Source organism: Corapipo altera, unplaced genomic scaffold (genome assembly GCF_003945725.1).
Source record: "Corapipo altera isolate COAL_440 unplaced genomic scaffold, ASM394572v1 343, whole genome shotgun sequence".
NCBI lineage: Eukaryota > Metazoa > Chordata > Aves > Passeriformes > Pipridae > Corapipo > Corapipo altera.
In genome coordinates, this window is record NW_020884913.1 from 1228614 (window position 1) to 1252977 (window position 24364).

At 46.8% G+C, this 24364-nt stretch overlaps 1 long non-coding RNA gene across 1 annotated transcript; it reads right to left on the reverse strand.

Annotated features, from left to right (window-relative positions):
- Positions 1-1686: 1686 nt before the first annotated feature.
- LOC113952327 lies at positions 1687-4775 on the reverse strand. The gene is made up of 3 exons (XR_003529512.1): positions 4470-4775; positions 4068-4135; positions 1687-1787 (listed from the first exon to the last, which is right to left on the reverse strand). It is a non-coding gene; the product is annotated as an uncharacterized LOC113952327 (long non-coding RNA).
- Positions 4776-24364: the final 19589 nt, after the last annotated feature.

The window sequence follows — 24364 nt, forward strand, 5'->3', positions numbered from 1 at the left end:
TCCAACATCCATCTGCAAACCCTGGGAGGGACAAACCCAGAGCAGCTGCCAGTTGGCCTCACATTTGGAGGGCTGACATCCAGTTGGCACCCAGCAGGTTATTCACACTGGGACAGGAAGGGAAGTCCTTGCTGCAATTACCCTCCAATTTCTACTGTTTACCCCAGGAATAAACTAATTGCTTCTGTAAAATACCCCTCCCAGCAGGTCCAGGAGGGAAGTATGGAAGAAATGCATGTCAGCCAGTTGGTCAGTGGCCAAAGGACTGGTCAGTGGCCAGTTGGCATCCCATGGCTCACTGGTGATGGAGGAGGGCCCAGGGGCCTTGTTGAGATAACCTGCCTGGCATTTGCTCTTTACCCTACAAATGTCACATGCCAAATCAGTGTTTTCTTGGTGGCCTGGCAGAAACATGGAAGCCAGGCCAGGTCTTTCTTCTCCCACTGAATAAAGTCAATTAATTTGAGAGTTAGGAGCAGGGTCAGAAAGGGAGATGGGAGCAAGCTGGAGGAGGATTGGATTATTCCCATGGAAATATACAGTGGACATCCCTCAGTGATTCAGGTAGAAATGTCACCTGCCCCTGTATATCTTCAGTATTTTTCCTTCTTCTTTTGTGTTTGCTCTCAAGAAATGTGGCAGGGGATGGTCTCACACTGGGTGTGAGCTGGCAGGCTGCAGGGTTCACTGCCTTGCAGTTCTTGATCCCTGCCTTGGATTTGCTGCCATTGGTTCCCTCAGGCCCTGCATCCTTTCGGGAGGGGGCAAGCTGGTTTGGGAGCCCAGTTGGGAGCAGCATCCTGCATCCCTCCCAACTTTTTAGCAGCTTTACATCCCATGCAGGGCAGCCAGCCTGGATGGAGCCAGTCCACCTCTGGCTTCAGCTGGAAGGAGGAGGAGGAGGAGGATCTTAAGGGCTGTCTCTTGATTGCAATGCAATCCATAATCACTCCTCTATTTCTGTCTTTCTAAATTCTGCTCACAGTGGCAAAGCCAATTTTGGACACTGGCAGTAAATATCACTTGTTTTTCCCTTTAGTGTTGTTATCCCAGCAAAGAGGAGTGACAGGAGTGAGTCACTATGGTATTTTGCAAAACATCCCAGGAAAAGTGTTTGTCTGAAACAGTGAGAAACCTTGACCCAGGAGAGGTGACAGGATCCTTCAGAGCCTCTCAAAAACTAAAGGGACAGAGTATTCCAGTGATAAGCAGCAAAAAGCAGCTCCCTCCAGAGCTGTTGGAGTGCTCCACTCTTGCCTGGTAGATATTAGCAGTTGTATCAGGTTGCATGCCTGACTTTTCCTCTTTTTCCATGAGGAATGACTTAGCTCAGCAGCTCAGGTCCCCTGCTCTGGGCTGAGCTTTGCAGAGCTGCTGCCCCATGGAGGAGTCCCCTGTACCCCTGGCCCTGCTCCCAGTGCCTCAGCTGGTCTGGGAAGAGCAAAGAACACGCAGGGATGTGCCTTTGGGCAGGAGCTTTGCTCCTTATCCAGTGGGAGGGATGCACTGGGGCTGTCCCAGGACTAGGGATGAGCTGGAGAGGGCTCTGTGTAAAAATCCAGCCTGCAAAAGTGCAAGGATTCACTGATTCAGTGTTTCTACAGAGCATTTCAGCCCGTTACCATCAGCCTTTCCCAGATGAGATCAGAGATAAAGGAGGCAAAGGAGGTGAGGGCAAAGCCACTGCTCCTAATCTTTCAACCTCTACACACTTTCCACCCTCTGGGAACAGCAGCAGCTCCAGGTACCCTCAGCACATCGTGGACAGGGACAGAGAAACCTTTAAACTGTGAAAAGATAATTGGGGAAAAAACATGTATGAAAAAAAAAATCCAAAATTACCTAACCCAGTCGGGTAAAAATGCCCCTCCCTCCTTGTCTCACTTGTTCTTAAACCTTGCAAGCACCTTCACCTGATATTTTTAGCCCATCAAATGTCTGTGTCCCACTGAAGTGAACCCCAGAACCTGTGTGCAGGGCTGCAGAGTGTAATAGCAAACAGATCACATACTTAGCAATAGACTAAGCACAATTAGGCCTCACATTCCTCTCACTCCTATAAATAACTCTCAGTTTCCTCTCCGTGTCTGCAAATTTCATTAGTATGATGGAAAGAAAAGAAAAATACACACACACACACACACACACACACTCTCACACTCACACACCCCAAGCTCTCTCCCTTTTTGCAAAGCCCAGAATTGATCTCTCAATCCAGGGCTTTGTTCAGCCCCGGGGGAAGAAGGGGGGAGTTAAACCCCCCACCCCCACCAACCCTTGGACCATGTGTTCCTGGTCATGAAGGGGAAAATTTTCTGCAGATGGCTGAGGAATTCACCTGCAAGAAACAGCAGAGACCAAAAAAAAAAAAAATCCCCCTCTTGGCTGGTCTGGGTGTGCAACCTGCAGCTGAGGCTGTGGGGAGCAGGGATGTGCCACTGCCTTTTGGAGCATCACCACCTCTGCTGCTCCTCCATCCCAGGGGAAGGCTGGGGGTTATTCCCAGGTCAAAGCCATCCCTCAAACACCTCTGCTGTAAGCGTGCTCTCCTCGAGATCTCCATCTAGGCTCGAGGGTTCCCAGTGCAGGGATTCAGGATCCGGCTCTTGAGTTTCATCCTCTATAAAGCAGAGAACTGTTAACTGAGTATTCAGGGTTTGGAGGGCTGTAAAGTGTGTGCAGGTCTTCATCATCTCACCTTCCCTGGGTGGAGACCCACCCAGTAACCCAAGCTCTAAGTGCAAATAAATACAGGGTGTAATTGCATGGGGAGCAAGAGCACGTCGTGCTGGTCCCTTCTGTCCACCTGACCTCAGTTAAGTCACTAAGAGAAAAAAAAAATAAAGACTCTAATTAATCACAAGGAGAACAGGGAAAAAAAGGGAAAAAAAGGTCAGGAGATTAGAAATCCTTGGAAACTTGCTATAGTCAACACTGTGGTTGAACTGATAAAAGCTGGAGATGTTTCCTGGGTCTCAGTGCTGGTGTGTTGCACTCACTGGCTGTTTAGTTTTCAGAGGTGTCAAAATTAGATGATTGAGGTGCAAGGCCTGGGTAAAGGACTTCTGCCACGTGGAAATGGTGGCAGTGGAATTCAGGTGAGAATGTGGGAACTCAGGCTGTGTGTCCCATTGAAGGCCATCTGGAACTCTGCACCAACACAAACACTAATTGTTAGTGGCTCTTGTAACGTTTGGCAGGAGAGAGGTTTGGAGAATTACACCAGGAAAAAGCTCCTGAGAGACAAAACTGGTGTTTCACTGTGCAAAGCTGAGCTGTGAGCCTCATCCTTGGAGCTGGAATTGTGTCTGCCACCCATAACACACCATCCACAGCTCCACAGCATGAGTGCCAGCAGTGGCACAGTTAATGCCACCATCCCCTCAGCCTGAATTCTGCTCATCTGGCTCTGTTCTTCTGGGCATCCTCCTTCACAAATCTCAGCAAAGGTAGTGGAGAGAAATGAGGTGGTGGAGGTTTTTCACCTTGATGGCAGAGTTATCTTTATTTTAATTTCTGTATGTTCTCAGCTGACTCACATGTTAGTATTCTCAGGTATGTTGCATAAATAATAAAACCCGTGCAGTTCAATTAATTATTTTCTCTTTATTCCTAAGAAAAAGCATGATTTTTTTCCCCCCTTTTTTGCCTCCTCCTTTCCCACACCCTTCTCCTTTCATCTTTTGAAGAAAAACCCTATAAGAAATGACGGGCAGCCACGCAGGAATAATGAGACAAAGATGACAATGCAAACTTCAGAAGGAAAAGAGTTGGTTATTGCAGCAGCCTTTTTGCATTGCAGGGCTGTGTAGGGCCAACAGGAGGAAATATGGCCTGTGAGGCATGGAAAGCACCCCAAGAGACATTAAAAGAATATGAATATAAGGCACAGTCACCCTCCTGAGCCTACACTGAGGTGTTAAATGTGAGCAGCCCAACTCTCTCAGGAGTGGAGCATCTCTAGGTAGGTCTAAAGCTGATACACAGACCCTCCAAAAGAGTGCTGGTGTTGGAACTTTGGGATAAAATCATTGCCAGCCTCCAAAGGGGGGCAGTTACTCACTCACATTTGGGTCTCTGACGTCAGGATCTCAGCGACCCACTTTAGTCCCTGCCCTGTTATCTGCCTCTGACTCTGAGAAATCCATTAAATTCTTACTGAAGTGAAATAATTGCCTGCCTTTCTTGCTGCATTCAGCCCATTGTTGTTTTAGTCTCCAGTGGCTGGAGGATGCTGAGATTGAAAGATCCAGATGAATCTAAGGAGTTAAAGGCTGGAAGAGCCCATTGTTCTGCCTCGACATTTAATGAGTTCTTGCCCAACCTATTTCTCTGCCTCATCTCTCCTTTGCTATCAGCTCCACGTGTCTGCAAATAATCATGTCCTGGTCCTACAGCCCATAATGAGCTCATCCCAATGCAAAAGAAGTGTTATCTCCAACGTGTTAAAAAGCCAAATTGCTGCCTACCTTTGAAGTCCTGTAAAGTCCCAATCAGTGGCACTGAGGGAATGAATCACTCGTGAAGCCACACTCTGAACAGCCCGGCTTTATTATTAGAATGGGAAAGCAGAGTTCAAGATAAAGTTGGATTCAACACAACGGGAAATTATTGTAATAATAATTTCTCAGAGGGAGAGAGGCCTGCCTGCTAAAGAGATAATGCCAAGTTTGAGGAGAAAACACTTAATATTTCCTCTCCCTTGAAATCCGAGTGTACATTTTCCAGGTTGACCAGAAAGAAGCTGTCACTCAACACCTGGGGAGAGGAGACCTCCCTTTGCCAGATACAGAGGCAACAGGCAGCACTCACCAATACTGTGTTACATCACAGAATCCCAGAATGGTTTGGGTTGGAAAGGATTTTGAAGATCATCTCATTCCAACCATCTCCCATGGGCAGGGACACCTTCCACTGCCCAGGTTGCTCCAAGCCCCGTCCAACCTGGCCTTGGACACTTCCAGGGATGGGGCAGACACGGCTTCTCTGGGCAACCTGTGCCAGGGCCTCCCCACCCTCCCAGGGAAGGAGAAAGAAGGGAAGGCAAATGCAAGGGGACAGGACAAGGCTGTGTGGGACAGGAGGACACCCTGGAGTTTCCCACCTGCTGTGTCCATGGGGCTGCACACGTTGGCATCCCGACCATCCGTAAAATCCCACCTGGGACATTCCTCCTGCAGCAGATGCCCGAAGTGAGATCTGAGCTGATCCTGTTCCAGTGTTTGGTCTGTGGTTTCAAAGACAGGAGGTTTTCAAACGCTAAGAGAGAATGTCAGCTCCCCTTTCTGACGGGGTGAACATCTGCTTTTGCTGGTGTGTGAGCAACACTCGTTTCACAGAGCTCAAACCCCCGTGGTCTGTCAGACAGGAAGGCCCCTCTGTGGTGCAGAACACATGTACAGTCTCTCCTGGGGCTAAAATATCTTCTTATTCATTCACCTGATTTCCACTTTGGCTGGATAAAGCTGATTTTTTTTTTTCTTCTTTTTTTCCCCTTTTTATCCGTGTGCTCGGCAACCTTCACGTCTTTTCCACCCAGGGATAATGGAATCTCCAAAGCAAAATGCCACTATCAACATTAAATCTTCCCTGACATATATATGCACTTTATTGAATTTTATTAAAACACATTGGTGCTCCACCGAAATCACAAAAAAAGCATCTCCCTGGGAAACTAAATCTTGTTCAAGAAACCAAAAGTCTGTTTTGAGGAGCCCGGAACAAAGGATGGCAAAGTCTCATTTTATGGAGAAAGCTTTCAGAATCCAGGTTTGAGTCTCAGTTCTTATCCATTCCTAATGGTATAAAGGCATGAAAAAAGCTGTTTTATAGAGGGAGGAAAAACATCCTTTGTTGTTTGAGTATCTCCTAAACAATCTCAGTAAAACCTGCTCCTTCTGAGGGCCCATATGCTGAAATTTGCATTTTTCCTCCTGCGAGTCTTTAAAGACACGGGGAGTTCTGTGAAAACCAGGTGACTTTTCTCCTTTAGAAAGCCATGAACAGCAATGTTTAATAAAACACTGTACTTCACAACGTGCCCATTTTACAGAAATAAGGAACCAAAGTGATCTGAATTAATTACTGGGCTCTGGTGACCACAACAGCTTCACACCTAAACGTGGGAAAAGGACTCGTCAAAGGTTCCCAGCTCTTGCTGAGGAACATTTTCCCCTTTGCCTGTTTTTGGGAATCTCAGAGTGAAATAACCAGCAGAGGTTCTGTCCACAGGTGAGGGAAGGAGTCAGGAAACATGGGATAATTTCTCTTAGAAGAAGGTGAATTGCTCTTTTAAAGGATGAGATCCATGTCCCCTGACTACAGGCATTGTCATTGTCCTGTCCTGGTGACACACAGTGTTGTGTCACCTCCAATGAGGATCCTGTGACATGTTTGGGCACATGGATACTTCAGGAATACAAAACCACTTCCCTGTGAAGTCTTAAGCTTTGCCTCTGCCTCGAGCATTGAGATCAAAACAAAGAAAAATAATACTTTCGTTTGACTAATCTTCTGTAGACTCGGTAAAAAATATATAATACGTTCCATTAAGGCCAAGTTAGTTAATTACTAGGTAGGAAATCCAATATCTTCTCAGGGTTATTTTCCAGCTGTCATTTTGCAGGAGAATTTTGCTTTGACGTCACCGAGAGACAAAAAACACTCTGTGGACAAAAGAAACCACAAATAGGGGAAAATACATCAATATTGTTTTTCTTATAGCCCGCCACTCATTGGGTGGAATTTTTTGCAATATTGTGAGCCTGCCTCTGGCAAAGCTCCCTTTTCAACCCTAATGTGTGCAATAATAGAAGGCAGCTTATGGAGCCATTCCTGGAAAAGTTCTGCAGATCTTGCAAAGTCCTTTAAGGGCTGCCTTCAGGGAGGCCAAACACTGACCAACATCTCAAGGAAGAGTCCCCACTGGGGAAAAAAAAAAATAAATAAATATAGCATATTTATATTTACTTATATTTATTTATTATATGGAATAAAAATAATGTATATGTATATTTTCATGTTGAAATTCAAGACCTTTGTTTAATTGTTATTTCCATAAATTCCATGGCATCCCCACTCAGGTGTAAATCTGTTCCACGACCTTCCCTGGTTAACAAGAATATTAACATTACCAAGATGCCATTCTTCAAACAGGGAGATAATTATGCTCATTAATATTAATCTGATCAGCCACTCCACCCATTTTCCTGCTGCAGCAGCAACTGAATTAAGTGAAAACTGATTTTAGTTTCTAATCTGATTAATTTCCATCCATCTTATTTATACACAAAGCCATAAAAGCAACTATCAAGTCAAAATACCTGGTCATTTGCTTTGCATGTTTGTGTGTGGAAGTGCTGACTGCAAAAATTGCTACAGAAAACCCCTATTCTCTCAGATTTTGCAAGGTTGAAGTGGAAGTTAAATAGAAATCTTAATGAAATGTTGAGTTTTGTTGGTTTTTTTTTTTCCTCTGGAATTTTGTTTTGGAAGAGAACCTGAGGGAAAAAATTCTGACAATGTCAAAATATTCTGTTTTGACTATTTCAGAACAAAATGTTTAGAGTTTCCTTTTCGAGCCGGATCTTGTTTTGAATTTTTTTGGTTTTGTTATATTTTTTCTAATTTTTTTTTTTTTAGATTAAATATATTATATTATAGGAAGAAAAGTAAGAGGGTCTTAACAAAAATAAATGGTTTTATCTACAGAAAACATTTTCTGGATTCTTCCTGTGGAAAATTTGACTTTGGAGCTTTGCACAGAGTGTGGTTTGTAACAAAGGGCTGAAGGCTGTGCTGGCCCTGGAGGATGCAGGGTTGGTCCTGTGAGAAGCCCCATCAGATGGACATTTTCCATCACACATCCAGCTTGGGTTCAAAACTCCAGCAGCCAAATGATGAAGAAACAAACCAAGTTTATGGACTGGTCCACATCCCATTATGGATGTGATGCTTTCCCATGTTGTTGGACCCAGGAGAAGGTATTTCCCTCCAAAAGCTGCATCCCTGTTATGTGCATCCAACCAAGGAGGCCATTAATTAGAATAATTTTTCCAGGACACTGATAGAATCATGGAATAGTTTGGGTTGGAAGGGACCTTAAAGCTCATCCCATTCCACTCCCTGCCATGGGCAGGGACACCTTCCACCAGCCCAGGTTGCTCCAAGCCCTGTCCAACCTGGCCTTGGACACTTCCAGGGATCCAGGGGCAGCCACAGCTTCTCTGGGCAACCTGTGCCAGGGCCTCCCCACCCTCACAGGGAAGAATAAAATCTTCATTTCTTTGCCTTTGGCTTCTCACTGCACATTATTTAAAGAGTTAAATGCCTACTTTGGACATGGTCCCTCTAGTAGCTGGCAAACAAAATGCCAAGGCTCCCTAGCTGAAAGAATATGTGTAATATTAATAAAATTATTTCCCTAATGAAATTCAAGCCTGGGGAAAAAATACCCAGCAAGGTTTGTTCAGGGAGGGGAAAATTTTTTTTGTTGCAATCTATTTTGCTTCACCTCTGCTGGGAGGGGTCTGGGAGGAGGGAGGGAGGAGGTTCCTGGACTGAAAAGCTGCAGTCTAAAGGCATAATGAAGAAGGTATCTTATTTTTAAGCTCTTGCTGGATCATTAAGTTGATAACACAGCGTTGGCCTTGCTCCTGTTCCCATGGCACAGCTGAAAAGGTCTCACTGGATCCTCACCTCGACCAGTGATGCCCCCAGGACCTGGGGCCTGGCTGAAGGTCCTGCCCAGGAGGATGCTGCAGATCCTGACCCTGCTGGGGAGCAGCACCCTTGGCTGGAATATGGAAATTTGGAAGCTTATTACTATAATCTGTGGTTATGATTTCCAGCCCTGCCAGCGGTGCCGGGAATCCAACCACAGTCTCCCGAGTGCAAAGAGCCTTTATTGTAATCCGATAAAACCTTAACAGCCAGTCCTCTTCCTTTATGGTAAATTAAGGGCCTCATTTACTCTGCAGTGGCCTCCTTGCCCTTTTGTTTGAGTCTCAGGAAGAGCCAGGCAGGGAACAGGGGCAGGGAAAACGGATCCCACCTTCCCCCGTTCAGCCTTGTGGCTTCGAAGAAGACAAACCAAGCCCCATTTTGTCTGATTTCCAGACCCTCAGCTTCCTGATTTCCAGCTGGCACTTTGGCACCCCACTGGAGCACCTTGGAGCTGGAAGCCAGGCCAGTGGAGAGGCTGCATGGGATGAACTCCAGTGCACCTACTCTGCAGCCCTGTCCAAGTTCCCCTGTTTCATTTCTTGGAAATGCAATCAACTCCGAATCTTAGATTTCTCCCACACTGGCAAGAGGGAGATTTTGCCTCAAAAGTCTTGACTGGAAAGCTTCCAGTGAAGCTGTGCTTTCAGCTGTCCTGATTTCCATGACAAATAGTCCCAGTGCAGAGCACTGTCCTCTCGGATGGAGCTGTGACAACTCGCAGCACTAATTGCAGGGATCCGTTTCTTTATGGGATGCAGATGGGATGTGGGATACCCAGGGATGCTGCTGCTCCCCGAGCCCCTCTGCAGAAAAGATCTATTTTCATAACTCCAGGATAATATATGAACTTCCTGCATCTCTTTGGCAGCCTGGGGCTGATGCCCTGCATCCCACAGCCCCATGGAACACACTCCTCTTCACACACCCCCCTCCCCCCCCGGTGGTGCTGCGGGTTCATCAATCACCCCCCGACATCCCTTAACATCCCTTAACGACTCAACCTGTTCAAAACCACCCCCAGCTCTGGGGAATCCCTTTTATCCACAGCAGTTTGGTTTTCCCTTCCCAGTAGTCTCCTGTTCACTCCCCTGTTGCAGCCTTGCTCCTGAGAGGGGAATATTTGGGAATAGTCATTTTGGGCTAATTTATCCAGCTGTCCCAGTCCAAAGTGTGAGTGGTGATGGACACAAGGAGAGCAAGCAGTGCCCACTTGGCAGGAGCTGCCACCCCTGTGTCGTTGCACCGGGATTTGGGAGGGTTTGCCACATTCCACATCTCTTTCAATGATTCCATAAATAGGTGTCAACCCTCCCCATAGCTTTAATAAGAAAGGAAAAACATGTTTGAGCAACCTTTTTTCTTCCCTCTCAATTGTTTTAATATATTCTACCTCAAACAAACAAAAAACCCAACAACCAAAAAAGCACAATAGTTTTAAATAATTTATAAAAGACACTTTAGATTCTCAGTTCCTTCAGGTTGATAAATGAGAGGGAATTACAGTTTGAGTTTTGTGCCCAACAAGATGTAATTTCAGGTGTTTTAAAGGAGCCCTGGGCACCTTCATTTTTCCAAGCATTTCAAGCATTTCTGAAAACCAGGCCTGAGAGAAGTCAGCCTGGATCTCCAAAAATGAAGAAACCTAAATCAGAAACCAGCTTAAATCGTTGGTCTGAAGTGCCTCAGGCACCTTCCCTGCTTCTCATTTCCCAGCACAAACTCGAGTGGAGCTTGAGTTATCTGCCTTAATCACCCAGAGAATCACAGAACCCTTTTAAAAGGCAGAACCAGCAAACAAAAGAAGTTGGAATGAAGATTTCAGGCATCATAAAATGCTGAAAAGTGCCAATGGTTTTCAATAAAGACATCTTGATTTAGGATTTCCTTTTCAAAAACTACAGATCTTGATTATTAACAAAAAAAAAAAAAAAAAAAAGAAAACAAACCAAACAACCAATCTTGAAGGTATTTTTGTCAAATTTTTCCACTCTTTTTCCAAAGGAAATGGTTGATTTTATAACTGCAGATGCCTCTTCGTGAGCTGCTGGAGAAAATTCCCATGATTTTTCCACTCATTAGCCAATCCAGGCTCACTCTCTCATCCACAGAAAGGTGTTGCCACGAAAAAACTGGGACACAGTGTTTACATTTTTATGATGTGCTCATAATTAGCAACTTTCTTCGATGTCCCTCTGGTGACTCATTAAAGAGCAGCCGATACTCGATGGAAACTTTAAGAACATCCTGTTTTGAGATTATTCTGCCACTGCGCCCCATATTTGCTGCCTTATATTAAAACTTAGGGTGGTTCTACAAAAACAAGCTCATTATTGTTTAAGATGGGAGCCCTGCTGCTCCAAATTCTGATATTGTCATGTTGGTGAGTGACATCTTAACGTCACCTACAGCACCCAGCTCTGATGCCACAGTGCACCAGAGGCATCATCATTTCTGCCCTCAGGACACCTCTGGGCATGAGAAATTCAAGCAAACTCTCCAGGAGTGGAAAATACATCCCTGAAAGCTCCAGGCACCTGGCATGCTTGTTAAAATAATAGCAAAGAACAGGTATTTTTTTGTATACCCACATATGTGGGCAATTAATCTGAGATAAAAATGATTCCACCACACGGGTGCTTCTTGTTCTCTACTCAGATCAAGGCTGTAGATCCCACCAGACACCCCAGTCCTGCAAAGTGCCAAAACCCCCAATATCTCATGGGTTTCCATGGAGCTGAGACCAGCCTGCTCCTCACCAGAGATCCATGGTCAGCAGCAGCACAAGCCCCTCTTGCCTCTCTCCATTGGAGCCAGTGGGAATTGGGGCTGGAGACCCTCAGCAGGTCTCGAGAGAAGCCCCCCTGATACCTCAAGTTGTTATTTATGCCTCTGACTCCAGGTCTGCTGAGCAAATCTGATAAAATCTGTTCACCCCCAAATCTCAAGTCCCTGGAAAGGACCCCTGTTTGGCCAGAAACGAGTGAAATTTGTCACAAATTTGGCTCCCCTCCACACAAACACTTGCACGTGAGTAAGAGGAGGGCTGTTAAATCCATCTGCGAGCAGTGTGGGGAGTTTTTGCTTTCTGCTCTGCCTGTGTTCAGGCTCCATGGCTCCACTGCCTGCCAAAGCAAAAAAACAAACCAAACCACCCCCAAAGAAGGTGTGTGATCACTCCTTGCACCGGGAGGGAACTCGGAATTAAATGAAGAACCTCACATTTACCAAAGGCTGACAGATCCTGCTCACAGCCTTTTGCCTTGTCTCTCCTGATGGATTTTTCACCCCCAGCAAGCTGATAGAATTCCCAGGTTACCCGTGCTACAAAATTGCTCCCAAACAGTATTAATGTCACCTTTTAACTTTGCCATTCTCTTCCAAATGACCTCCTCCAGCTTGGGTTATCTGTCTGCCACACAGCCCTGTAGGCAGAGAGTTTGTTTTTCCCACTGGTTGACAAATTTTGAGACTCCACCACTTCTTTCTCTCCTCTGCTCCCTCCTCCAGCTATTTTTGGACTCGCTGGTGTGGCTCTTGCTGGTTCTGACCATTTCCCTGTGTGTCTGCCCAGTGTAAACACGATCTTGCAAAACAGGGCATATGCTTCCAGCAGGTCTGAGGAACATCAGAGGGAAGGGGAGTTGCTCAAAGCCCGTCTGATCTTGTAGTAACAGCGAAGAGTTTCTCAAATTAGAAATCTGGCTCCAAGATTTCAGTGTCTCGGGCTGCTGGAGCAGTCAATGAGTGAGGAAATAAGTAATAGATGGAGAAAATAAGCCCTGAAAAGCAGATTGGTGTTTTCTGTAACACTTAAATATTGCATGGAGCAACGTGGGATGATGTTTCCTGTCTTACAGGTGAAGGAAACATTAATACCCACCTTGCTTCAGCTCTCTGGGGAGGTGTATCCCAAATTCACACACCTGGATGGCTGCTGAACAGGGGCAAACAACACAAAGCTCAGAAGAAGTCTCAGCACAGACCAGACAGTCAGAGCCAGCCTGAATTTTCTGGGTGCCACGTGAAGCCTCTGCAACAGCAGCACTCCCTTTGCTCAGCAAACATCTCCCCCTTCCCACCTGCCAGGACACAGTTTGTTGTTTTGCCTCTGCAACCACTTTCAGACACCACTTAACATTTAAAAATAAACCCCATGTTCTGCAAGGAAAGCAGGTGTGTACTCATTAATTCCTTATCACAGGGATTTTGCAGCAAGTGCAGGGACAATGAACACATGGGAAAATATACCACCCTGCTACTGCATTGTTTCTTATATTTTTATATCGATAAACACTGACTCACCTTCAAAAACGTAACCCAAAGACAATAAAGGGAAGTACATGGGGATCTTTGCTGACTTTGTTTTGTTTGTGACCCCAAAAACGCTGCAAAAGACATATCCATAAGTGTGTCCCGTGTCTGCAAAGTGTGGCCTTTCAGCCACACAGGAGCTGAAAAATCAGGGAGAGCCTCTTTCCTGACACAGAGCTGCAAACATTGGAGAGTCACAGCTCAGCATTTCCAGTTTGCACACACAGTCCCTTTTTTCTGGCTGTATCTTCTCTCAGAGAATGAAAAAAAAAGTGCCATATTTTTCCCATTTGTCTCTTTCTTTCCCACCAAATGCTGCATTTCATAACACTCGAAATGTTGGGAAAATGCATTTCCGATTCTTAAAGGGGACCGTGCGTGGAACCAGCTCCAAAAGGGGCCAGCAATGCTCACAACTAATAAACATCAAAGGGAACATTCTTCTTCTTCTTGCACTGCTTGCTGTAAAAGCATCAACATTCCCACTTCAAAGTGGATCTGCCAGGCATTAGGAGTGTGTCCTGGACACAACACACCAGGATTTTGATGAAACACAACAGAGAATTCACCCTAAAAATACTGTGCAAACACATGTCCCAAGAAAAAGGTGATGAGGACTCAGGCTTCACACCCTGAGCTCTTTTTCAGGGAATCAGGGAGGATGTCCAGAGCTGCAAGTCCAGGAGATGGTCTGAAGATCATCTCTCCAAAGTGCGGACTCTTGGCAGCAGGAAGGAGCCAGGTGTCCAGGGACAGGGATGCTCTGGTTCAGCACCCCAAATCCTCCCTTGCAGGAGTATTGCTCCATGTGAAAACTCTTCTACAGCCCAAAAAATCCGTGGAAATTTCTTGTTCTTCTCACCACCAGCAGGATATTACCTTACATGGCCTAAAGCTCACCAAAAATCATTGGAAGTGTTGCCATTAAAAAGAGAAGAATGAAAAAGGCAGAGCTTGTCCTATGGGCACTGTTGGCTTGGGCTGTGTGAAAGCCACACTGCCAGGATTTCAGCTTCATCCTTTAACAGCCCTCAGCTGAGCTCAGATTCCCACATTCCCACGAGGCTCAGGGTGATGAGACATAAGTGCTTCGACTCCCTGACCAAGATTGATTGCACAGCTCTGAGGGAGGTTTTTTGGTGACAACAAGACCTGGACAAGATACAGGTGCTGGTGAGCAGTCAGAGCAGGGTCTCACAGGACATTTGATTGCAAACCACAGCCCGAGCAGGGGGAGGGACTGGCTCTGGCAGATCTCCACCAGCAAACCAGGTGACATCCCTGTGACCACCTGCCCACAGGGGGAGGCAAAGTCCTCTATTCCCCCCACCACACACCCATGGCAGTGCCCTGGGAGCCAGGTGGCAAAGGGAGCTCCATCAGCTTTCCCACAAAGACCACAGGGTATTTCTCTTGGTCCTTCTCTTTCCTGCAACACCATCCTCACTCAGCCCCTGCCCAGGTAGAGGGAGGGACCCCAGTGCCTCTATGGATGTTTGCCTGCTCTCAGAAAATAACTGCTAAAGCAGGGCCCTCATCTTCTCTGTGACAGTTGTTTATCTGCTGCTACTTTTACCTGCTGTTCCAAGAAAAGTGACTCCTATCTTTTCCCTGATTTCCCTTTTCATCACGCACAAACATCCCACCCAAATTTCTCTACGTCTTTTTCTTTTTTTTTTTTTCTCTTTAGTTACCACACAACAAAAATGTTTCTCTTACATTAATTTTGTTACTCAGGCAGAGTAAACCATATAAAAGCCAGAGCTGGAGTGACTCAGTCAGGCAGGGTTTTTATTTAAACCATTTGTCCTGTGGTCAGAGCAGATTAAAGGCAGATCAGGTTGCCCTCGGAGCAAGGCTGGGACAGTGAGAGTGAGAGATGTTGGCACTTGCTCCATAAACCACATGCAGCTCGCGTGACTGTGGCTTCCTCAGCCTCTCCTTCCCTTCTGGAAGTGCCTCTCCGTGTGGGAGCACCTGTGTGCACATGGATGGGGGGATCAGAGTGGCCCCAGCCAACAGCACATTTGGGGAACTGTGGAGTGATGACCTTCAGGGATGGCCAGGAAACACCAGGCGTGGCAAACACACACCAGGGATGGCAAACACACACCAGGGATGGCAAACATACACCAGGGATGGCAAACATACACCAGGGATGGTAAATATACACCAAGGATGGCAAACATACACCAGGGATGGTAAATATACGCCAGGGATGGCAAATACACACCAGGGATGGCCAGGAATCACCACGGGTGGCAAACACACACCAGGAATGGCCAGAACATACCAGGGATGGCAAACACATATCAGGGATGGCCAGTACACACCAGGCACGGTCAGAACATACCAGGGATGGCAAACATACACCAGGGATGGCCAGTACACACCAGGGATGGCCAGAACATACCAGGGATGGCAAACACATACCAGGGATGGGAAACACATACCAGGGATGGCAAATACACACCAAGGATGGCCAGTACACAGCAGGGATGACCAGTACACAGCAGGGATGGCTAACACACACCAGGGGTGGCCAGCACACACCAGGGTAGGTCAGGAGGAGGACTGGGTGAGAAAGAAGGTTCAGCATCCCCTCATCCCTCCACACACTGCAGGGTTTCTTGCCCCGCCTCGTGCTGCTCGTCTGCAGGAGAGTTAATCAGTCTGGGAGCATGGGGCGGGTACACCAAAGGTTTTGGGATGAAAATCCAAAGCCTCACAGAAGATCTGAAAGGACGTGCATGTGATGAGCTGGCTGTTCTCTGCAGGGACGTCCCTGCTGGGCCATAATGGTCGCAGGAGGATCCGGGCGTGTTTTCATGGATTTACTCGTGGCTGTTCCAGTGTCACCATCAAGCACTTGGGGCAGACTTGGAAGGAGGTGAAAGACAGTAAAATCCAAACCCGCTGGAGGTGCCCCAGACCATGATTTCACACTCTGAAGAGCTCAGGGATGACACTGAGTCCTCTCTCTCCTCTCCCCAGCAGTGTCTGCTGGCTCTCCCACCACCCCTTCCCAGGCTCCCTCCCCTGCCAGCACAGCTGGCCATGGATTGCACCACCGACCAGACTGGGGATTGATCTGGCTGCAGAAGAACCCAGCAGCAAAATAACATTTGGTTTAATTTTAAGGAGCATCATTTCCCTGATCTGGTTTGCAGCACGTGCCAGCACTGGGGGAGCAGGAGCCAGGGAAAAACACCTCGTGCTGCCACCACTGCAGGTACCCAGAGCCTCCCCGAGCTCCAGGAACACTAACTTTTTATTCAGAAATTCAATTTAGGGCTTTATTACCTCTAAACAAAGCATTTACAAAGCTGAATCTGGCAGCAGATGGCCAGGGTCTCTCCTGGCTCTCACCAAAACACAAATCACAAAACCACAACAGTGCTGTAAAAAGGGAGAATAAACACAAACCTGCAGTGGGAACAGCTGCAAATTGTCCTTTTCATGGCTACACAGGACATTTCTAGGGGCTAATATATATTTATATATATATATATCACACAGGAGGATGGCTACCTAAGTCCAGGCAGTGCTCATGCCACGCACCACGGATTTATGCAAAACCTTTATCCCAAATTTATCAATCCAGCAACTCATACAAACAATAATTTCCCCCCATATTAAAAAAACATGTTGAAGGCTTTGATTAAGTGCCTCATCTTCCCGAATCCACCCTTTAGATCCAGGGCACGGGGTTGCAGTCTGGGATGCATTCTGTTAATGTCAAATCAACTCATTACCCAAATCCTCGGAGAAACAAAGCCTGGCAGCCTCGCCTGGACTTTTATTATGGATTACAACTCTCGTGATCAGTTACTCCAAGAAATTACTCAGTTCTTCCAGTTCACAAAGTCAAAATATGATTGCTCTTCAAAGAATGCAAACTTGTAGGAATTAATCTCTTCATCGAGGGATATAATCGTTTTTTTCACTAATTTTGTACAAAAATATTGCCATGTGTGGCCTCCATAAATCTGTCGCACGCTGTTAGTAGTTACTTTCCCCAGATGCTTTGAACTTTTACAAAAAAGTTGCTTAACCAAAAAAACACAGCTGCCACATGTTGTAATTTCCTCTTTGGGGGCATCTGTTACCGTCTTTACAAAGGCTCTGCCAACTTTTCCTGAGGACTTTTTCTCTGTTTGTTGTATTTCTCGGTATCTTTTGTAATTTTATCCCAGAAAACAAAGCTGTGCTTTCAGCACCTTCCCAACCCCCTGAAGGATGAATTGCATTAACTCAGGTTATATTCAGCATTCGGCAAAGAAATCACATTTCCCAGCCCTTTGAACTCCCTCAGACCAGTTTTCCAACGATTCTTGGGCGTTTGACTTTTTGCCTGACCAATGTTGGTGTCAAATTCAGGGAAAGGAGGGAAAGGAGGGAGGAAAAAACTTCCGTAAGACAACAAATCAAAAAAGAAAATGAATAAAAGGTCGTGGCGTGAAATTCACCTTTATGTTCTACTGCCCAAAAGTTCCCCCTCGTGCTTGTGAGTGTTCCTCCCGACTTCAAAGGCATTATTTTCAGAGGTGAGTAGGACTTGGCCAGAATTCCTGATGGCAAACACTGGCATTCCTTGGGTGACCTCTCAGCCCAACACATCAAACGTTCTGCTTAAGTTGCACCGACAAAATATATCTGGAGAGGCCCAAACGGCTTCTCCATTGTCCAGCCAGCAGACACCTGCCAAAATCCATAAAGCAACAGGGCAGGGAAGATCTTTGCTCCCTCAAGAATGGCGCTTTTGAGGTGGAAATGAGTGAAATTCAGACTTGAGGCAATGTGGGAGCACTTTCAGCCCCCACCCCCCACGGAAAATGGACGTCTGGAAAATGCCCAGCTGTGGGCTGACATCTGACACGGGGAAGGGGAACAGCACTAATGGGGTCCTGATGGGATCAGGGTCTCTAACATGCAGCAGGGATGCTGAAGGAGCCAGGGTGGTCCACCAGAGAGACGTTGCCTCCCTGGGAAACCATCGCCATGGAAAAACTGCACAGAAATTTCTGTTGCAAAGCGAAACCATTCCCGTGAGCATTCCTTGGGGGCAGGAACCCCCCTCACCGACCTGCTGCACACAACCTGCTCCTCCTCTCCAACACCCTGCTCTTTCCAGCCCAGAACTATCCCTGCTTCTGGGAAAGTGAGACAAGTTTGGCAGGAAGGCACCTCCTGCTCATCCCCTCAGGTGCCGAGGGGAGTCTCGGTGGGTTCCCAAACCCCTCAGTGGTGCAGAGATGTGGCACAAACAACTGCACACCCGCCCAGGCAGCAAACTGGCTCAATTACTCCTCCTCCTCTGTGCTTTGCAGTTTAAATCACCATCCCTGTTTCCAGATCCTGGGGGCACATTTTGCACCAACGTGCTGTTTCCCAGGAAAATACAGAATAGTTCAAGCTCAAGCAGGAATCTTGACTCCTTGTTTTCTAAGTATACTTAGGGATCTGTTTTACTGTGTGGGTATCTAAAAGTTTATTCCTCTCCTGACTAATATGAGGAGCGAGTGAGTGATTTTATTTGGCAGATATTGCTCATTTCTCCCATTGTTTTTGTTGTTGTTGTTTTTTTTTTTTACTGGCTTTTTTCGGCTTGTTGTTTCTTTTTCAAACCACGGATAAAATTAGCTGAGTTTGAGTTTTGTTTTGCTTTCTGCAGCTTAATTTTAAGTGCAAATCCTGTCATCATTCCTCTGCCCTGAAGACACTGAGAGGGGAGTGTGAGTAAGCCAGAACTTATCACCTCCTTCCTGCCCAGGAGACGTGGCTCAGGTTGTCAGAGCACTGGTAACTGTGAGAGAAAACATCAGCCTGAAAGTAAATATTTGATTTTTTCTCTTAGCTTACACTTAAAGAAATCTACTATTATTTTTTTTTTTCCACCATGACTACAGCAAATTTGGCCTAAAAGCTGCTGTGAATCAACAGGAATTGCCTGCAAGGTGAATGTCAGGGTGCAGAGCTGAAGTGATGGAAGAGGAGCAGCCTTGGCTGCGTTGTTCTTCCTTTTTCCTCCTCACACACACACACAGGAGCCACCACTTTCCCCATCCTACAACAAACTTCCCAGCAGCTGGAAGAGTAACAGGATGGACCTACATTTCTTAGAATATCCTGAGTTGGAAGGGACCCACAAGGATCATCAAGTTCAGCTCCTGGCCCTGCACAGGACACCCCAATAATCCCACTGTGTGCCTGAGAGTGTTGTCCCAGCGTTGTCCTTGGAATTTTTTCCACCTTCCCTGGTTTTATGGCACTGACTTATAGTCTGGGGCTTTTCCCATCTCCCCACCAAGGCTCACGGGCAGGGTTTGTGTTGTGTCTGACAGTGCTATTTAGGGCTCTCGTGGTAATTACCAGCAAGCACAGAGGGAATTATTAGACCACTCCACATCCCCCACGAGTGGCTGTTCATTATAATCCCAGGCTTAGTACCTGTGGTAGTTCTGCTCCTGGAGCAAGGCAATATCCTGTCAGAATCGCAGCAGGACAGCTTTTCAAACACATCATTTCGTGGAATTCCAGCATGAAATCTGAAAAGGAAATAGGGAAAGAAAAGCCAACCTAAGCTCCAGGAGCTCAGCACCTCCAAGAGTTGGGCCCTTCAGCAGCACTGCCCTAGCAGGGGTCCCTGCTATCCCTCTCCTTTAATGGCCCATTTGACTACGATTTGCAGAAGCAGACTCAGTAATATAATTAATCTTGGACTACAAAGTAGCTGCTGTGCTGCCATGAGGCTGAGAAAAAATATACCTTCTGGAAAGTGCTTTGTCTTGTAACAGGCTGCTCTGCTAATATGTATTCTAATAACAGTGCAAAGAGGAAAACCATTTGGAAGGGTATGTTATTTCTCAGCGCTCCGCGTTGGAATTCGTGTCACTGTAGAAGTTATTATTGTAATAAAAAGTAAAAATGAGTTCTCAAAATACACTATAGCATATTATTCAGGACAGGCTGTAAGCAGAGCCTTAATGTTAAGCACATGCATGGATCACTCTGAAGTCAAAGCAAAGGGATGGATTGAAGCAAACTGTTTTCCTGACTCAGGACTCCACACTGATCCTCCAGATAATATAAAAAGACAGACACGAACTCATGGGGAAAAAAAACCCTAATCACATTAAATCAGTGCTAAATTCCCCTGCACCATATTGCAGCCCAGTTCAGGCCAGAGTAAATTACTGTATTTATTTTAGAACCATCTCTGGGCCAGCTGTGAAGCCAAGCATTGGGCATTGCATCCATGAGCTCCTCACCACTGAACAACACACAATTCCAGAGGGATTCAGCTCCATCTTTAACATTTGGTTGATTTGCCTCTTCTACAGATTCCTCCAGTCCCTCTTGTTCTGATGGTTAAAAAACTTCCAGGCTGTATCCAAGGTCAGTTTTCCTTCTCCCATAGTTTACAAATCCTCTCACTATTTACAGAGTTGTCTTACATGTGTTTTGAACCTTCACTGTACAGGGATGAGCAAAAACAACCTCTCCTATTTTCCTGTTAGAGGAGAGATCCATGTTGCACTAACACAGGTGATCTCAAAGGGAACCTGGAAATCCCTGAAGTTTTAAGGAGCTAATTGAGGAAAAGCAGCAGAGCAGAATATGTGGCAAAAAAAACCCCACAGACTGAAACACCAGGAGATTGAAATTCTGCAACTTCAGATCACATTGTTCAGAAAATTTACAAAGTGCAGTTCTAGTTCAAGCAAAAAACATTTTAACAAACCCTCTCTATGACATTTCTCATTAAACATCCCCCCTCATATATTAGAGTCAGCACAATGTATTTGATTTTTCTTCTGGTTCAACTTCTACCATCCTGAATTCAGGGGGAAAAATTGTAGTATTTGGGGAAGATTTCTCAGCCCTGAAGTGTTTGAAGAGTCTGCTCTGTGTGCAGGGACCTCTTACAGAGGCAACTGGTGCCACCTAGGCCAGGAGAGCTGCTCTGATAAACTCAGCAGGCACATCTCTTTAATAAATAATGAAAATAAAAAAAAATAACCACAGATACAGCCATGGAAACTTATTGAAGGCTTTGACACTACACATGAACTAAACCATTTCATTGCTGAAGGTTCCCTGTGAAGGGAGATCGTGGAATTGGGATGTAAAGGAGATGCTGACAATACTAATTGTGGTTTTTCTTTTGATTTTTTAAAAATCAGATGGTTTCACAATCCTTCCCCATGAGGTGAAACAAACCACTACTGCCCATCCCTACACATCTGGAGAAACCTGCCAAGACCCAGCTGTGCAGAATCCATGACCTGTCCCTGCTCTATCCGGAAATCCAGCGTGCAACAACCCACACTGCTGCCAGTAACAGGATTCAAGGAGGTGTTTCTCATCTTCCCACCTCTTCAAGTTGCTCATTACAAGAACTTATTCAGGCAAAAGTCAAGAGTGAAGTGTTCTTCCTTCCTATCCTGCAGCTTGTGGAGATGCTTAATGGGATTTTAGGAAGGCAAACTCACAGTGAGCATCAGCCTGACGGAGGCAGAGAGCTGCCAAGTTATTATTGCAGCATTTCGTTATTATTTAATAGGAAGCATCCCAGACATCTTAACAAATAGGAGTCCCTCGAGGCTGTTTTGCACAGTATTTCTTGGATCCTGTGACTCAGCACTTTATCATCACTGAAATGATATAAAAATAAGAGTTGAAGAGGCAACAAACAGCACTTTCAGCAGATGAGAAGTGGGTGCACTGGTCAGGAAAGATTTGGTGGGTCCTGCAGGAACCAGAGGAGCCCTCAGACCTCTGGGCTGGGCCTTTCCAACACCAAATTGTCCATCCTACTGCCCAAAGGAAAGATGCTGCCCCCGTGCTGGGTAACCAGGATAATGGATCCGGCTGGGGGAAGCCTCCAGCGCGTTTCCCAACCTCCTCGTGGTGGCCATATGAGGGATGAAAACTGGTTTCACACCAGCATTTGCTGACAGCGAAATATAATGAGAAACATTTATATGAAACAATGTCAACCACATCCTAATTGGCATTTTCTGTCACCACCCCGGGGATCAGAGGACTCCAGTTCAGCACAACTAATCACGGCATCGATCCCGCTCCCGGGGCTCCCGGCTGCTCCGCTGCCCCGGGGCTCCAGGGTGGGCATCCTCATCCTCCTCCTTCTCCTCCTCCTGTCAGAGCCTCCAAAGCAAAATACTCAGCACAGGAAGCCCGGGGGTGGTGGCTGTGAAACAGGTCCTTTGGGCTGAATCCCAAGGAAAAGAAAAAGAAGGAATTCAAACTGAGTCCGATCTGTTGAACGTGGCCATCACTGGTGTGTCAGTAAGTGTTGGGAAGCCTGAAAGTCTCTTTAAGCCTCTTCAAGGGTACCCAGGCCCTGGGATCTTTGGACTTTCCATCTGAGGTACAGGCATATGATGATCTGCAGAATCCCAGAATGGTTTGGGTTGGAAGGAACCTTAAAAATCATTTTGTTCTACCCCCCTGCCACGGGCAGGGACACCTTCCACTAACCCAAGTTGCTTCAAGCCTTGTCCAACCTGGCCTTGGACACTTCCAGGGATGGGGCAGCCACAGCTTCTCCGGGCAACCTGTGCCAGGGCCTCCCCACCCTCCTAGGGAAGGAGAAAGAAGGGAAGGCAAATGCAAGGGGGACAGGAGGACAAGGCTGTGGGGGACAGGAGGACACCCTGGAGTTTCCCACCTGCTGTGTCCATGGGGCTGCACACATTGGCATCCTGGCCATCTGTAAAAACCCACCTGGGATGTTTCTCCTGCAGCAATGAGCAGATGCCCAAAGTGAGATCTGAGCTTTTGGAGTGGTTGGTCCATGTTCTCAAAAAGAGGAGGTTTTCAAACTCTAGGAGTCTCCTCTTTCTACCCAATATTTGCTAAGGAAGCCCACAGTGATTCTGGACTGAATGAGAGCATTTCACACACTGGTCATGACCTGCCACTGCTCCCGTGCACGTATGTAAATAAAACTTGTTGCATCACACTTCAGCTTTTAAACTCGTGAGTCATTTCTATCTAAACATCAGTTTTGGCAGAGCATCTTGGACATTTTCTACCTTTAAAGGTTAGGGTTTTTCCTTTGCAGGAACACCAGCTACTGTAAAAACCTTACTTTCAACCCAGATCAAGGCTGGAAAAAGCAGCAGAGCCACTTGTGCTCCCTTTGGCAGGCTGGGGAAGGCAATGCAGTAGTTTTAGTCCCACTGGTGGTTTCCCCAAGTGTCAGCCTGTTCCCACAGTTATCCTCCATCCCTTTTTGGTTTGTGTCCCCAGAGACAGAAGAAAAAAAAAAAAAAAGACAATGCAGAAAGTTTTGGTGGATTTTCCTTCTGTTGAGCTCTGCTGTGGGGCTGCTCCACTCCTGCTCCCACCTGCCAGAGCATCTCAAACCTGCATTTTGCTTCTCTTTTCTCCTCCTCCCACTCCAGTCCAGGGCACAAAAACACAGGAGAAACACCGAAAAACCCCCGGGGCAGCGCTGGAGCAGCAGGAGGAGCTGGTGCTCAGGCAGGGCGGTGTGTGGGCAGCCACCAGCCCCGGCCAGAAAGTAGGTCCAAGGTGATCGGAGTTAAAAACAAACCCACCCCGTCCCGTACCCGGGGTTGTTGTTTTCTCCTCCGAGGTTACTCAGGAAGTTTGCGGCAGGATACGCCGCTGACCTCTGCTCGGCGTTAACACTTCGCTTACCTTTTCTCCCACAATAAACGGAATGTTTCCTCCCTGGGAATGTGGCTGGGGCTCCGGGTTTCCTGTGCTGGGGAGCAGCTTAACCCTTTGGGATGAGCCCCGGGGCACCCCGGGGGCTGGTGGGGTTGGGGTTCGTCCCGTGGGAAGGTGGGATGCTGCAGGTGGGACCCCTTTGCTGCCCAGAGCAAGGGCAGGGTGGAGTGGGGTCTCCTTGGAGGTGGCAGGGGTTTGGGGAAAGGAAGGAAAACAGAGGGAAAAGGGGAAAGGAGAGATGGAAAAAACCAGGGAGGAAAAGAGAGGAAAAGGGGGAAAGGAGAAATGGAAGAAATCAGCACTAGTTGATATTTCCAGGCAGAAAGAAAGGAGCATGTGGGCTGGGGATGGAGGGAGAGGGACAGGTCCAGACCTGTGGGGATGAGTTCATGTCCAGCTTCTGTCTGAAGTCCCCTGGAGAGATGTGGATGTGACAGGGCAGGAGGTGGGTTCAGCAGGAGCCCAAGGATGGTCCACAGGGCCACAGAGTGATGTGGAGAGGCTCCCACACAGAAACCTTGGCAAAAACCAGGACATGGGGTGCAGGGTGGTGCTGGAGGGAGCTCACAGGGCCTCTCCTAATCTGGCAGAAGAAATGCTGCAA